General features: G+C 39.5%; 1 protein-coding gene across 3 annotated transcripts in view; it reads left to right on the top strand.

Moving 5' to 3' along the window:
• The window catches only part of arhgef49 (Rho guanine nucleotide exchange factor 49), a 77,261-nt gene that overhangs the window by 24,851 nt on the left and 35,292 nt on the right, over positions 1-17,118 (top strand). The window contains exon 1 of one of the 3 annotated variants that reach the window (XM_085384573.1): positions 7,961-8,085. The exons of the other annotated variants lie outside the window; for them this stretch is intronic. The gene's annotated coding sequence lies outside the window, so the exon portion shown is untranslated. Of the gene's footprint in view, positions 1-7,960; positions 8,086-17,118 lie in introns of those variants that run through there. 3 annotated transcript variants of the gene reach the window in all.

The following is a 17,118-nucleotide window of genomic DNA, read 5'->3' as shown; positions in this document are numbered from 1 at the left end:
GCTGGCTCACCTCCTTCATCTCCATGTGTAGAACCTCCCCTGAGTCATGGAAGCTATGCTAAATTTAGCAGACCTCAAAAAGTAATGGTGTGGCAAGTTCTTATTGAGTTTTCTGCCCACAAATATCTCTCTCACTCTACCTAGTTGTGTTTTGCTCTCTATGCTTATTTTCTCAGTAAAAGGCTTGTCCGTGACTCACCCACGGCAGAGTGGGGCCCTATGAATTATTGAACCAATGGTGGAGCTCTCATAAATAATCTAACTGTATATCGCTGGGTGAGCATGTCAGTTCATTGGATACATCTCATCTTGAGTCTCACTGTCAGTACCACCTAGACCTGGGTCCAGTAACAGCTAAAGGCCAACATGGACATAAACTGCTGCACATAGATGCAAACTCGACAATATACAGATATATGGAGCGTTTTCATTGGCTTCTATTGAAAGCAGTCTGTCTGGGCTCTCAAACAGAAATGACAGTTGCCAGTACAACACAAGCCAATGCAGACTATATTGTGGAGGCCGCTTGTAAAGAGTCAGTAGTAGATATACTGCACAGTGGTAAGAAGATTCTTGGTTTGGATCTCCTGGTTAGTTTGCCAGTTTCTATGTAAGATTGCATGTTGTTCTTCTGCCTGAGTGGGTATCCTCTGAGTCCTCTGAGTCCTCTCCTTATTGTCCAGAAACATGCACGTTTCATTAATTGATTCTAAATTGGTAGATTTAGATAGGCAGATAAAGTGCTTAAGCATATAGAATAAAGTGCTTTATGAATATGTGCAATCTTTAAAGTGCTTTCAGTTGTCAGTAAGAGTAGAATTGTGCTATTTAAATGTCAGACCATGTCCCTGTGCTTTCTTCTGAATAATATGTTATACAGTTGTAGTAATGAGGAGGGGATAAAGTGGGCAAGATTATCTGCAATAGCATTCGCCTACAGTTAATTAGTCATTCAGTCTAATTTGCAAGTTAATAAACCAGTCAAGTGAGCTATGAGAGAGCTATACCATGTGTGTCATTAAATCAGAGAGTACTGTCATCCCATGGTCCCACCTACGCACTCGACGCATTTTTTTCCTCCGTCATGCATTCATGCATGCAGATGTCAAAAATGTTGCAGCCATGTATATCAGCATCTAGTTAGCACTACCAAATGAGAGCGAGCTGCACAACAAATATCAGCAAACACACAGACTGTGCACGTTGGCATGCAATCTGTCTTCCTAGTTAAAGGTACACTGGCTGTATTTGGAAAAAATAAAGCAAAGCGAAATAAAAAATTGATGTGTGATAAATTTGTTCTCAGATATGCTGTGAACAAACAAATAAAGCTCACGTGTAATGTTGTAATTAATTAGATTTATTATTTTTCCCTATCTGACCTTTTTACATATTTTACTGAAATTACTGCCACTTGATACTGTGAAATGTGACAACAAAATGAATGATAATTCATAACTCAAATGTTCAAAACAACTGGACAGTTTAAATAAGTCTCAGAGTTTACAGTAATGGCCTCTGGTGGACTGGTGCAAAGCAGGCTTATCCTGGTTAGGAGTTGGAGAGCAGCCATGATAACTCAGCCAACAACAATATGTTGATGACTGCAGTTGGTTAAATTCACAAAGAGCAAAGCCAGCAAGCAGTACAGATACCGAGCCTGTCTGCAAAGAAAACATATCTACTGGAGCTCACAGCGCACAGTTCAAATCAATTTGGAAGTTAGTTTGAGGACAGCTACACCAGATATCAGGGTTCACCCACCAGCCCAATCACTCTGTAACACCTTGGTAATAAGCCAGCTAACAGTTGGCTAACCCACTATTTCTGAAGTTCTGTGACACTTTGTACGACATTGCTTCTTCATTGCACTGCTTCCTCGAGTGCATGAGAGAAGTCAGAGAATGGCTTTCAGACAATTCCCTTATCCTGAACGAAAAGGAAGCGGAGATTGTGGTGTTTGGCAACCATATCCCTAGGGGCCTATCAGCCGATACCTTTGGTTCCTTTGCCACTTCTTTCTCTGACTCAGTTAGTGACCTCGGGGTTCTGCTGGACAGCTCTTTCAAATTTAACAAACAAGTGTCTTCAGTAATCAAATCTAGCTTCTACCAACTGCGCCTTATTGCTAAGACTAAGCACTATGTCCCTCATAAAGATCTTGAAAAGTTCATTCATGCTTTTGTGACTTCTAGATTGGATTACTGTAACTCCTTCTACTTTGGTCTTCACTCCGCTCTCCTTCACAGACTTCAGCTTGTCCAGAATGCTGCGGCTCGCCTTCTGACTGGCACTAGAAAGCATGCCTCTATCACCCCAGTTCTTATTGAGTTGCATTGGCTACCCATAAAATATCGCATTGAATTTAAAATATTGTTGCTCACTTTTAGAATTATAAATAATTTAGCCCCTCGTTATCTTGTCGATCTTCTTAGTCTATATGTCCCTGGGCGAGCCCTCAGGTCTTCAGCCCAATTACTCCTGGCTCAGCCTAGATCTAGACTTAAATCTAGGGGTGACCGTGCTTTTGCCCTGGTTGCACCGAATCTGTGGAACAACCTTCCTATTGCTATCCATGCGTCAGACTCCGTTTTATCTTTTAAACCCCGTTTAAAAGCTCATTTATTCAACATAGCTTTTCCATCTAGTTAGCGCCCCTGTTTTATATTTGGTTTAATTTCTTATTTATGTACTTTATCTTTTAGCTATATCTGTTCTTAGTAACTTTGTTCTTATATTCCCTTTTATTGTTGTATAATTAGTGCTCTTAACCTGATGACACATGTGGTACTTTGTTAATAGTCTTTTATTTATTGTCTTAATTTTCCTGTTTTTATTGTACAGCACTTTGGTGTACCACTGGTCTTTTAAATGTGCTATACAAATAAAGTTGTATTGTATTGTATTGTATTAACCTGATGTTGTAGAGGTTAAATTCCACTAAAGCCATAGCCATTGTTCCACATAAATAACCAACAGTGTCGAGAATCAGGTCAGTTTCCTTTTCTGACTTGTGGCTCAGAAAAGGAAATGTGGGACCCGTGATACCCACCCATTCACTGTGAATAGTTTGGATATTTACCTGAGATCAGTTGGACTTTGCTTTGAGTCATAGAGCTCCACAGCTGATGAGTTCTGGGCGGCAGTCTATGTGTGAAAACGGCTTTAAATTTGAGTCGGTGAGTCACAAACAGAGCTTAAAAGCAGCTGAATTTTAATCTGGAGGACTAAAGCTATGGGCCGATAATAACACTCTACGTGGGAGTTTGTGGTGATTCGGCTAAACTAGCTAAAACCATCACTCAATGCAGTCATAATGATGTCCTTGAGTGCTAATTATGTATTAGGACTAATTGTGTAACCAAGACCGCAACTTTTTTTTATTTGAGTTTGGATTTTTGGATTGAATTGGTAAATGATTTTGTGTGTTGTATGTGTTTATGTGTTACTTACTTGTTAGGTGTCACTGTTCGCATGTAACTCTTGAACAAGAAAGGAAATAAAAATGTCAAACTGCTCATTAATTAAAGAACCCAGCAGTAGATTAATCTGCATTGGTGTCGTACAGTAAGATTTGGCAACAGTACAATCCAGTCTCTGGACTGCCAGCATGCTGTAGGTAATGGCGGTGAATTAGGTATAGAGCCAGGTCTAGAGGTGGTGTGGGCAAATGACTAGGATGCCTTCTGGGCTTCTCTTGGGCAAGGTGTTCTGGGCATGTCCTGGGGAGGAGGCCCCAGGGTGGAACGAGAATATGCTTGCATCTTTAATATTCCCTGGGAATACCTTGGTATTCCCTTGGACAAACTGGAGGCGGTGGCTGGGGAAAGGGAGGTCAGAGAGAAGCCCTGACCTCCCTTTCCCCAGCCACCGCCTCCAGTTTGTCCAAGGGAATACCAAGGTATTCCCTTGGACAAACTGGAGGACAGCAGTGATAATAGACTCATAATAGATAATAGATAATAGATAATAGACTCATGAGGCTGCTGTCCCTGCAACCCAGCGTTAAATAAGTTTCAGAGGATGGATAAAAGGAAAAAATTGTAATTAATGTGACACATTTTCTTGCTTTTATGCCTAATAGCATTGGTTATTTTATGGTTATTTCAGTAAAAAATTTAAAAATATAATCATAAGTTCATAATTCTTTCTTCTTCTGTCTATCCACAACCAAACAAAAGGTTAAAGGTAAAAAAAATTTTAAGTGTCTAATTAAAGATTTTTTTAATTTTTTCAATTCTTTTTTAATTCACCTGTTTGTTAGTAATGGTAATATAATAATATACTGTAATTGTGCTTAGGTTTCTGAAGTAAAAGACTTGATGTTATTGAGATGTTGCCCACAGTCCTTGACATCTCTGAGCACCTGGCTCTTTGTATCAAGTGCAGTACGTGCACTCTGTGACATCGGAGGGTCATTTCAGATTCTAATTGCTCATTATTTAATGTAAAACTGACTTCTAGATGAGCCAGTTTGCTAGTGACTAAATGCTGTACATTTATATACTTAACCATAAACACCCAGACCTCCCTGCTTCCTGTGATTAATTCTCGTTGCAGTCACAATATTGATTGTTTGACGTGTGGGAGAGCTGAATATTGGAGAAACACTTCAACAGCTTTGAACGTTTTAGTGTGGTTCTGCTGATGGCAAGCAGCCCTGAGATGCAGAGCAGCAGGTGCTGAGTGAACACACCCCCTACGGCGAGTGGGCAGCATTGACCGCTTATAATCGTTTCACCAATGGTTTCACTTTTTCTCCTGTTGCTTTGTAGCTCGTTTTTACTTTTGTGGTTGATGAATTTGGACCAAGAAAGCAAAATAAAGACACTGGGATTTTTTTAAAGGTTTGGCATGTATGAATATAAAAAAAATAATAGAACGTGTAGGTTTTTGGTGTAATTGTACAAGAAACGAAACAAAAGCAAAAGCAGTTCTCTTGGCAATTTGCTTAGCTGGCGGGCTGTTGCCTGCATGGTGCCTTTCGTGACTGTTATTCCCACAGGAAGTGAAGGTTGTGGAATGCCCCTGCAGTCTCTCTCCATATGCCCAGAAGAAGAAACACACACACACACACACACACACACACACACACACACACACACACACACACACACACACACACACACACACACACACACACACACAGGACAGCAGAGGCTCTGCTTTATTGTGTGGAACACTATATTTATGGATAATGTTTGATTCTTGGCCTATTAATATAGTTTATTCCTACGACACATGTTCCTCTGAGAGAACCGAACATCAGATTGGATTTTGAGCATCCCTGCTGGGTAAATAAATTTGCATGTTAATGAAAGAAATTGATTTTATCAAGACAAAGACTCCATACTAAAACCTTTCCTGTTTCATGAGAAGGCAAGTCTTTTATGCAAATGTAGAAATATCTAGAAATTCACTGATTTTTGTAATTCTGGATAGGTGAAAGACTCAGTGATCGGTATCTGTTTTTGTTCTTCTTCATCTAATGAAAGTCTACATTGTGAGGCTTTCACAGCGAGTATGCCAGAAACTCTTTCACTTAACATACATATTGGAAAAATGCATTTTGGCATGTTAACAACAAATTGTCCAAACAGCGAAATACATTTGCGCTTTACATTAAACAATGTTTTCAGATATTAAATTATGACACATAAATTGTCTGTTCCTTGCCAAACATGCCAAAAAATGTTACTTAAAAAGAAAAACACTATGTATTCCTTTTAAACCACACAAATCACCATGGTTTCTTTAACCATTTGATCAGACTTAATCAATGATTGTATCAGCAGTTAAAAAAAAAAAAGCACTAGCAGTCAGACGAAAAGTGGAAGCAAACAGCAGTCTCAAGTCCCTTGTTTTGTTGATCCATTTATCCACCCCAACCTCCTCCTTTTGTAGCTTTATAGCTACAAAATAGGGGTGAGTTTTAATAATCAATTCATTGATTAAAATCGATTCTGGCTTGGATAACGTGATATCGATTCATTAAAATCCTGAATCGATTTTTTTTTAATATAAATGTATTTTGCCCAAAATGCCAGAATCTCAGGTGAAACGTCACCAAATTTCGACAACCACCAAACATTTAAAACAGTAAATGAGAGCAGGTACACGGCTTCTGCACAAAGGCGTAAACACACAGCGCGGACCCGTGGATCAGAATCAGTGAGATGTCGCCTTTCTCACACACTCGGGGCTGAAAGCCGACAGCTCGCTGATTCTGATGTTTCGGCGGGTCCACGCTTTGTGTTTACGCCATTTTTGCGCTGATTCTAAAGCTGTTAGTTTGATCTCTCTCCAAACAATATTGACCGAACCAGCAGCAAAAGAAGATCCAAACTAGGCTTCACATAAACATCGTCATGGATTCCCTCTTACTTTTGCTGTTTTGCTTCCACCACAATAAAATCACACTTCATGCACAGCTCTCTCTCTCTCTCTCTCTCTCTCTCTCTCTCTCTCTCTCTCTCTCTCTCTCTCTCTGTACTTCAAGAACAGTTTCCCATCTAAAAATCTGTTTTCTGCATTATTCGCTTGCTTGTTACGCACAAGTCTACCGTTATTTACAGCGCTGTCGGCCGCTGTTTTTTTTTCCTTTTACATACTTCCGAAAAGAAAACCTAATTTCTGCCGTTCTATACTGAACAAATTTAAACTTTTTAAAATTATGCAAAATGCAAAACGCTTAGCCGTGTCTCTAATAAAACCGCTGTAACTTCAGAGGTGATGTTCATAAGTTGATTAATGGTTTCCTTTTGTTTTTGATCTACTGCAGAATATTTTGATAAAATCCCAGGCCAGGAAAATCACCTTCATGTTTTTCTGTGTTTTATCTTCAGCTACTTTGACACAAAGGCCTCTGCTGTGATGCTTACACCTTTGATAAAGTCTGGAAAGTGTCAGCTTCCTTTTTATAGATACAAAAATATGTAAATGTACTGATCTGAATTATAATATTTCTGACTGTCTGAGGCAAAATTTCCCAGATTCAAATCGATTCGAATCGAATTGAATCAAATTGTGGATCGAATCGATTCAGGAGCTTGTGAATCAGAATCAAATCGATTCTAGAAATCAGTGACGATACCCAGCCCTGCTACAAAATGATCATGATGTTTCCTACTTAGCAGCCTTTTATCCACTAGAGGGCTTTGTAACTTTGGGAGCAAAAAACGTATATTATCACAATGCTTGTGATTTTAAAAATGTGGGTATGTGCGTGTCTGAACTGATGCTTGTCAAAAGATTTCTTTTCTATACCTAGGATGGTTCAACAGCTGGTTATACAAATATGTTAGAAACAACGTGAATAATTTATCCAAGCTATTGACAGGTTTTTGCACCAATAAATTACAAATTTGACAGCAGGCCACTATGAATGGTCCACACAGACATGCTTTGTTTTATACCCTAATGCAATATTGTTGCAAATTAAATGCAACAAATATTTTACAATGAGTTCACTCTTGTGGCCTTGGGGTTTATGGACAGAGCATGGAAAGTTGGATAAGATACATTTTTGGTGGGATGATAATCCCTAATAAACCCAAACAGATTCTGGTAACATTTAGGTTAACAATCATGTGCGGTGCGGAGCTCCATACTGTGGTGGATTACTCTATCCAGGACGCCGTGTGAATTTCTGTGTGTGATCCAGGTCATTGGCTGTCAGAGCAGCTGTCACGTTACTCTGACTGACGAGAATTGAAACGCTGAGAATGAAGGATTAATCAAGCATAGTAACGTGGCCAGGATGATGACACGGCGCCAGCACCTGCCAGCACTTCGCTCTGCATTTGTCTGAGTGTGTCTGAAAAGCACCTCACAACTTGAGCAAGACAGCCGCTTCCCGGTTTCCATGCCAACCGCAAGGGCTGTTCATGTTGGAGCATGCTCAGTTTGGCTACCTTCTCTGTAACAATAGCCAGTGAGAGGGCTCACACTCACACACACTCTCTCTCACACGCACTTTACTCCAGCTCGCAGTGGGAGCGAGACAGAGAGGATAGGCTGCCCGCTGCGCTCCGGAGCTCATAACACACACAACGAGCAACAGACACACGCTGCTTTGTAACAAAGGTGAGTACACAAACATACAAAAATTCTTTTCACTTTTATGGCCTTTATTATCTTATGCGAAAGAGTTTGTGGCATATGCATCCTTCCCTGTGCTGGAAAGACCTGCAGAGTGGAGATAGTTGTTACCGGTGGAAAAACTAGAGCAAAAAGGAAAGAAGCATGTGGTCTGGTTGGTGAAAGAGCTGCATGAGCCTCTTTCTTAAAATGCCTTTGAAATGAGGCTATTATCATACATTCAATTCCCTATGTTTCAGCTTGCAGGTGGTCTCTTGCAAACAGGGGGTCTTGTCATTTTATGAATGGTGAAAGCAGATTGAATATTTATTCTGCTCAATCGGAGGTGTAGTAGTTGACGATGCAGGGATCGCTCAATAATTCATAGAGCCTTGTATGGAGGGAAGTCGAGGGATGACAGCAGGTGTAATGTGATGCTTTGCATGGACAAAGATAGATGTTCTAGGCTTCTTTTGATAGTACAGCCCATTTTTACAACCTACTTTTGCTTATTCGTGTGTTCGTATCGGACTAAAGCTGGGAGCTTGTGTGATCACTAAATGTGTAACTCAAAAGGGCAAAGTCTTTCCTGGAGGAAAAGCAGGATAAACAGATGCAGTCTGATGTAGATGCTCAGACATCTTTGAAAACGTTGCATGATGTGAGTAGTTTCTTTTCAGGTCTGGATGACCCTCTAAAGATTTTGGGCCTGTATGTGTGTTGCGGACTGTCTGCCTGTCTGTCTGTGTGCGAGTTTGTACCGGGGCTGTTCTACACAAGAGATATCGTCAATATGAGCCATCATTCCCGCCCCGTGTCTCTCTGAGGCATACTTAGAGATTCACTCACAGGCAGACATTCACTGCCCGCCTCCCACAAGATTAATTATGGTGGCTGATAAATTCCTGTCTGGTCGATAGTGTATTCCTCTGCAGCTGGCCAGAGCCTTGTGTTTGTGTTGGTGTATGCTGATGGTTATTTAGAGAGCAGCATGAATATCAACTGGCCTTGGCTGTGGCTTCATGTAAAGCAGAGGTGAAGGAATGGGTGATCAAATTCATAACAATTTTTTTCAGTGCTTATGAACATTAGTCTTGTGTTGGGATAGTTCCTTGCAATAAAGTATGTTTTGCAGTCATCTAATGACACCATAAAACTCCTTATACCGTTACGAATGACCTGTTTTACCAACTTGTTCAAACTTTTGACTAGAGCTCCTTAATTTCTTTTTTCAAGTAGTTTATTTCAGCCAGCTGTAGCTTACATGGTTCCATGTTGATGTCCTGAAATTGATTTAGAAAATTTGATTTAGACCAACAGTCTAAAGCTCTAAATAATTACATTTGCAGTAATAGTTGCAAACAGAAAACACAAACATCTAATTGCAGATACAGATACAGTCATAAGGCATTGAAGATTTGCACATGCTAACCTATTCTCTACTCTTGTTCTATATTGTGTAAAGGCTCAAAAGATATTAGCGCAGTTTAATTTATCCCGAAAGCCTTTGTTGGGTGTCTTTTGCACTAAACGAAAAAAATTGATCAAGAATCAATACAACAATTGATAAAGAATTGGACACATAGGCAGAATCATTAAAGGCATTGGTATCAGTAAATTCTCATCAATACTCATCTTAGTCGGCAATCATTGTCTATTGGCACAGGAAGTGAGGTCTTTTGGAGTTGTTGTTTGTTGGTTCTGGATAAATATAAGTACAGCCGGATGTCTTTGCTGTTTTTTATATTTTGTATTTTTCGACATCAGGTAATGTGCAAGAGGTTTATCGGCTGGCTGCTGTTGCTGGAAATGGTGACAGTGAAAGTTGGGACTTAAGTAGTAAATGTGCTATAAAATCAAAACAAAAAGCTAAAAGAGGCAAAAAAAATTGCTTGAGATAGACTGTTAGAAATTTCTTGTGGCTTCAGATCACACACTCTATATAAAACACACTACTTAAAGCCACCTAGTAGCCATGGCCACCTGGCATTCAAAGTGGCACTTCTTCCTGGTAATGTGAGTCTACAACGAACGACTCACTTTTGGGTCAAAAACCTCTAGTGGCTATTTGAGGTACTACAGCCACTTGGATTAGAGCCTTTTCATATTAGTAATTTGTTAAATTATTGTCTGCGTAATGTTCCTCTTCCTGTTCCATTACTTACATAACCACTCCAGTGCCTGGATTATACTTTCCCTTTTGGTCCAAGTGATATAAATTTGATGATGAGACTGTGAGTGCGCGGGTCGACATCCGTTTGTTTGACTGTTTTTTGTGGCCGTGAGGACTCATCTGCAGAGATTTCATATCACAATGCACCAACCGTGCACGGGCACCAGGCGGCGGACTTCAAGTGCACATTAAAAAAGTCTAACAGCAATGTCTCCAGCTGTCCGTGTCTGCAACAGAGTATAATCAAGGCTTAAGTTTCCCCTGTCTTTCTCTTCTCAGTTGCCTGTCTGACAAAGACACACAAGGCACACAAAGCAGTACCTAAAATTTTCAACTGAGAGGACAATTGACAAATAAAAGAGGAGAGGATGGGACACATGGCTGCCTAGGGAGAAAAGAGAAAAGCATCAGAGAATGGAAAGTTGTAGAGTGATGGATGGTAGACAGTGGGAGAGAGAGGGAGGCAGTCTTTCACCCTGCGGGAAATTGGAAAATAAATTGAGTTGACATAGGCAGGTTTGCATAGAGATATTGATGCTGGGGAGTGGGAGAAGAGAGCTTTTGACTCGGGGCTTAAAAGGTTCACGCGAGGCTAATCATGTCTGTACCCACCGGTTAGGATGACCAAAAGGTTTCTTGGGGATAGTAATTAGCTATTTCCATCTGCCATTTATAGAAAGATACAGTCCAATGTGGTTGGCTCTTCAGCGCTAATTAAATGGTGCTTTGGTATATAGTTAGGTGTACTTAGGAAAATGAGGAAGAGTAATTATTCTAACAAAAATCAGAGAAATAAACTTAGCTGTTATTGGAGCATCTTGTGGGTGAATCTTCTGCTTGGTGCCAGTAAAGTGGGACCCACTGTGGGATGTCAAGTTTGATTTTTAGTGATGTTCACATTTCGATGGCTTGGAGCAGACAGCTAGAGTAAGAGTAAGGTGTCATGCATGCTTGTATGAATGTGTGATGGAAGTACTAGTCAAAGTATGCTATGTGTTCAACTATATATATCCATTGCAGGAACTTTGCCCGAAGACAAGGATCTTCTGGGAGTCATTGCTTTTCCACCATGAGGACTGGGGTCTAAATTATGTTCTGGGGAAATTATTTTAGCCCTCAGAAGACCTTGGCGAGGTGCAAGGACTCTAAATGTGCACCAACTTTGGGTGGATGGGGGAAGTGCTGCACTTCCACTGGCTGCATAAGATACATGCAGCATTTGGACCCACATTTTAGAAATTGTTTCTATCTAAAAAATGATGAGAACACAGCAGCAGGCCGTGCATTAAACTGCATAAATGTAAATGCACTCTCATACAATAGTGAGTTTACTGAGCATTTGAGCGTTGATGTTTGTTAGTCAGGTCTCTGTAAACTGAGGTGACAGCTGATCAATGGCTCTTCATCCTTTTCATTTCCAGTCCCAACACCCACCCGTTCAGCCCCACGTCTTTGTCTGTGCTACTAAGATACATCCCTCCAGCTCCATCTTTTCATCGCTCTCATCCCTTCTTCCTCCAAACCCCTGCTCTTCTTTTCTCCTGTTTCCTTGATGCTGTTTTGTCTTTTATGTCAACTGAAAGACTCCTCTCCTCTCCTCTCCTCTCCTCTCCTCTCCTCTCCTCTCCTCTCCTCTCCTCTCCTCTCCTCTCCTCTCCTCTCCTCTCCTCTCCTCTCCTCTCCTCTCCAGTTTAAGCCAGTCATAAGTGTGTCCTTGGCTTCCTGGGGAGCAAGAAAAGGGGCTTTACTTCCTTCCCCCTCCCCTGTTCATTTACTCCTCCTCTCACTCTCCCTATCTTTAAAAAAGGTGTTAGTCATGTGATGACATCCAGAAAAGCTTCAGCACATACAGATCCTCATAGGCGCCTGTAGGAGCCAGTCAGTCGATAATCAGGGCTCGATGTATCTCTGATGGAGCTGACAATGAGCTGACAAGAAAGGCTTATGGAAAACACTGACACCCCCCACAGTAAGGTCAGGGTTCAGCATTGATCCGGTGAAAAAGAGGCGACTGCAAGAATACATGGCTGAATTTAAAAGCAGTTTGTCTAACGTTACAGAGTCACAGAGTTTCGTTTCTGCCATGTTTTCTCCGACTGCTTGGAAAGTCGCATCTTCCAAGTCATTTCTGATTCACTGAGTCTGGCCAGTATTGTAACAGGGGCTCTTTTGCAAAGAACCAGATTTTCAACACCAGAACTTTGTAGTTTTGATATGAAATCAGTTTGTAGTCCAACTGCTGCTGACTAGTTACGCTTCAGTAAGCTCTGGTTGCAGTTCATTTGAAATAAAAATAAAGACAAATGAAATTAAATAGGGGGAACGGTCTGCAACCTATATGTCTCCAAGTATTAGGAGCCTAGTATTCATATTAATAGCATATAATTACCTTTGTCAAGCAAGTTATGTTTTTTTGGTCTGCCAGCCTGCCTGTAAACACAATAGCTCAAAGTTTTAAATGATTTCCGTTTAAAGAAATTAAAAATTTAAATTTTGCGTATGCGTACAAGGGTCTTCAAGGTCAACGTAATGATTTATTGGTCAAAAATTGACAAAAGGTCGTTTACCTTAGAGACTATGATTCTTAGAAGTGTGGTGTGGTGTGTTGTCAATATATAGAAAGTACTGTATTATCCTGTCTTCCTTCTCTCTCCCCAACCAATCACGGCAGATGGCCCCGCCCCTCCCTGAGCCTGGTTCTGCCGGAGGTTTCTTCCTGTTAAAAGGGAGTTTTTCCTTCCCACTGTCGTCAAAGTGCTTGCTCATAGGGGGTCAAATGATTGTTGGGTTTTCTCTGTATGTATTATTGTAGGGTCTACCTTACAATATAAAGCACCTTGAGGTGACTGTTGTTGTGATTTGACGCTATATAAATACAATTGAATTGAATTGAATGACTATAAAGATTTAAAATATAACAAGGTAACTTGAGCTAAAAATGTAATAAGCTCAAGTTATTCATGTGCATGTAATTACAAATCAATTGCTGTTATTTACTTACCTCTTTTTATCTGATTTTTACTGCACTACAAGGACGGAGGTTTGTGCTCTCTGAGTGCTTCTTGTTTAAATCTTAAAACTTTTAATGCTTCTCAGCTTCTCAACTCCAAATCTTAAGAATAACCTTAAGTTTCTAAGACCAGCAGGGCATTATTGAAACATTTTTCCCTATTTTGATGTCAAAGAGGATTTTATTTTTTCTTTTCCAAGCAGCTGCCTGTAACAGAGTGGGTGAATAAAACATGGCACAATCTGTTTATCTTCCTCTGACTGACAGGATGATTTAGAAAAAAAGTGCTCTCTTTAAAAAAAAAGTCTAACTGCCTTCATCATCAATGTCCATTCCTCTTTTTCAACATCCACCTTCGTCCTCTCTTATCCCCCTCTCTCTCATGATTCCTGGTGATTGGGAGGGGGTGAGGCATGCAGCCATCTGCTGCCCAGCAAATCCTCTCCTGCCTTATCAGCCTTAATTTGTTTATTAACGCCACTCCTGGGACAGCAGCGATACCTCTATCTCTCTTATCCCATCAATCTCTGCTCATCTTCCTCTCTATAGTCACCTAAGCTCTCCGCCTCTTTTCTCCTCTGTGAGCTTTTATCAGATGTTCCTCTTCCACTCAGTTTAGGCTCTTCAGCTCTGCAACTGTTTGCTCCCTTTATTTTACCTGGTAGCATTCATTTTTTCTTCTGTTTGTCTACGTCTGCCTTTTTCTCCCAGAAGACAGATTGTAGGAATGAGGTCAGAGACTGTGTGTTCGTGTGTCTGTGTGCAAGTGAGCATATGGATGTGGATATGAATGTAAGGCGACTGTTGAGGTTTTGTTTATGTAGGTGTTGCTCTTGCTGATGTCATTATGATCCCCTGCAGAAAAGACAACGGACACAGGAACATACCCTGGGGATAGGTGTGTGTGTGCACGCGTGTGTGTGGACCTTTCATTGAACCTGGCTACTGTCATATTGTATTTCTATGGAATCTATGTTTGCCCACACTACATCACTAGATAGTTTACTTTACTGCATATTCTTTTATCATATTTTCTTGCCTCGGGAAGTAATTAGAGATTAAAGGTTTACTCTAGCAACTCCTAGATCTTTGGGGACTGCTTTGTTTTCCTGGAGCTTAGATATTTAGCTGTTTTTTGTTATTTAACTCAGATGTGAAAAACGAGAATTTATGTATATTTTATTATTTGGTCAGCTACTTGATACTGTTTAGTAACCTTTAAAAATCCTGAAACACACATACACAAAACTGTAACTGTAACTTTAAAAATGCAAATAATTTGTGAGTAGTGCGAAGTATTTTATTACCAATACAGGAGAAAATCTCTTCAAGTGGAACTAAAATTTATTTCAATAAAATTAGATTTTGATATTGAGAAGACACAAAAAGTGGGTGGGGTGGTTGTGGGTATCAAGGGTCTCACAAACAACACATTATTATCCCACAAGAGATTTTGAAAAAGGAAGTCTGATGGAAAATGTCTGCTTCTTTGATAAAACTGGGAATTTAACATGTGCAACTGTCAGCGTCCAATTAAAGTTGAATGGGTGTGCACTGATGAGTTGAAGCTTAACATTCACTGTGTGGATAGGCTGATAAAACATTCATTAATTTAAAATACTTTGGCCATGCAGTTTGGGGTGAACTTTGGTACCACTCTAATGCTACAGTTTTTATGAGCTTCTGGCTGCAACTGCAGTCGAGGCTTACGCTGCTACTTTGTTTCTCAGCGAGGGAGTAAAAGCAGCTATCCTGCTGTGCTTTTTCGCTTCGCTCATGTATGACACAGACATTTATGGTTAATTCAACTTTCTTTCTTATGTCACAGTATTTAGTTGGATGACAAAAACACTTATAAACAGTGTTTATAAGCACTTAACAACAGGATGATGTATACATGTAACAATGATATATGTATACATATAAGATAAGATAAGATAAGATAAGACTTTATTAATCCCACAGCGGGGAAATTTGTGCGTTACCTCACCTGAGCTGAGGTAACACACAAATTTCCCCGCTGTGGGATCAGATAGCAGAAGAAAAATACAAAAAAAATACAAAAAAAATACAACAAATACAAATAAGTAAGATAATGCACTATATACAACAGTATGTTATTATGGATAGAGAGTTGTAAAAATGTGCAAGACATAAATGTAACTATTCTACCATTACTATTACTATATAAGTAATAGATATCTATAAGTATAGACATGTACACACGCACACACACATGTACACACTAAATGTACATATGTATACATATACATACACATATACCTGCACACGTCCATACATATAAAAGGTGCATTATGCATGAGTTGTGACCGTCGATGTCCACAATGTCCAGTGACTCATGACTGAGGAGCTAAAGAGTGTAACTGCATATATACAGTACTGTGCAAAAGTTTTAGGCAGGTGATTAAAAAATGCTGTAAACAAAGAATGTTTTCAAAAATGGAAGTGTGACTCATTCATTTTCATCAAGCAACAAAATGCAGTAAATTAACCAAAGAGAAATTTAAATCAAATCAAGATTTGGTGTGACCACCCTTTGATTTCAAAACAGCATCAATTCTTTTAGGTACACTTACAAACAGTTTTTGAAGGAACTCGGCTGGAGAACTAACTTGGAGAACTAACTACAGATCTTCTGTGGATGTAGGCTTCCTCACATCTTTCTGTCTCTTCATGAAATCCCAGACACCCTTGATGATGTTGAGATCAGGGCTCTCTGGGGGCCATCCCATCTCTTCCAGTACTTCTTGTTCATGTTTATGCTGAAATGAGTTCTTAATAACTTTGGCTGTATGTTTGGGGTCGTTCTCATGTCTCAGAATACATTTGGGTCAAATAAACATTCATTTATATTTCTGAAAGCATTCTTTGTTTACACCTGCCTAAACCTTTTGCACAGTACTGTAGACTTATTTGTCTTCTTTGCAAGCTACATATAATCCTGTTTAGTTTTAGAAACAAAGTTTAACCTGCACACTGTTTGTTTGATGTTGACATGGTCAAAAACATACATGTTTAACCTGTAATTTTAAAAAGAGACATTTAAGGGAGATAGTACGTGCATTGATTTCATTGGTCAATAATTGAAGATCCAAATTGCACTAAACACTGAACATTGAACATACACTGGATTATACATATATATATGTATATATATATATATATGTATATATATATATGTATGTATATATATATATATATATATATATATATATATATATATATATATATATATATATATATATATGTATATATATATGTATATATATATGTATATATATGTATATATATATGTATATATATATCGATCTTTTGTACAAAGTTTTTGTAGGTTGGTGTCTAGTTGGTTGTTCAGCTGTTGATTGGTGGTCACGTTTTACCTGCATTTCTGAGCTTTGAATGAAAAAATGGAATAAAATGTGTCTCGATGAAGAAGACAGTATCCTAGGCTTTTACCCGTTTCATGCTGGAGTAGTCTGCAGCTTGGGTGTGCCTCTCAAAAACAAACAACTAAGGAAGATGATGAAAAACTGGAAGAATCAACAGCGATAGCTGGCAGTGCAACGTGGGTTCAATGCACTGTTTGTAGTCTGTTATAGATCTGAGAGTACTGTGTACTCCTCACAGAAACAAAGAACGCAAAGTTGTTTTGTTCTTTTGATTCCAAATGGTGCATCAGAGTTGCAGCCTTGGGCAAGCTGTCTCATGCGCAAACACTAACTCATTAATTCTCTGCATCACTTAAATGTCAGCATTTCCTCCCTGCTTTACACAAAGCTTACTTATGACATCATGTTCTGTCTCTGTTTCTTGGCTCTCATTTGTTCATTCATCA

The sequence above is a fragment of the Rhamphochromis longiceps genome, linkage group LG16, assembly GCF_057381845.1.
Source record: "Rhamphochromis longiceps isolate RC_006_pf linkage group LG16, R_longiceps_female_GT1.1, whole genome shotgun sequence".
Classification (NCBI taxonomy): Eukaryota; Metazoa; Chordata; class Actinopteri; order Cichliformes; family Cichlidae; genus Rhamphochromis; species Rhamphochromis longiceps.
The sequence above is the reverse complement of the archived record's forward strand: the minus strand, read 5'-3'. Positions and strand labels throughout refer to the sequence as shown.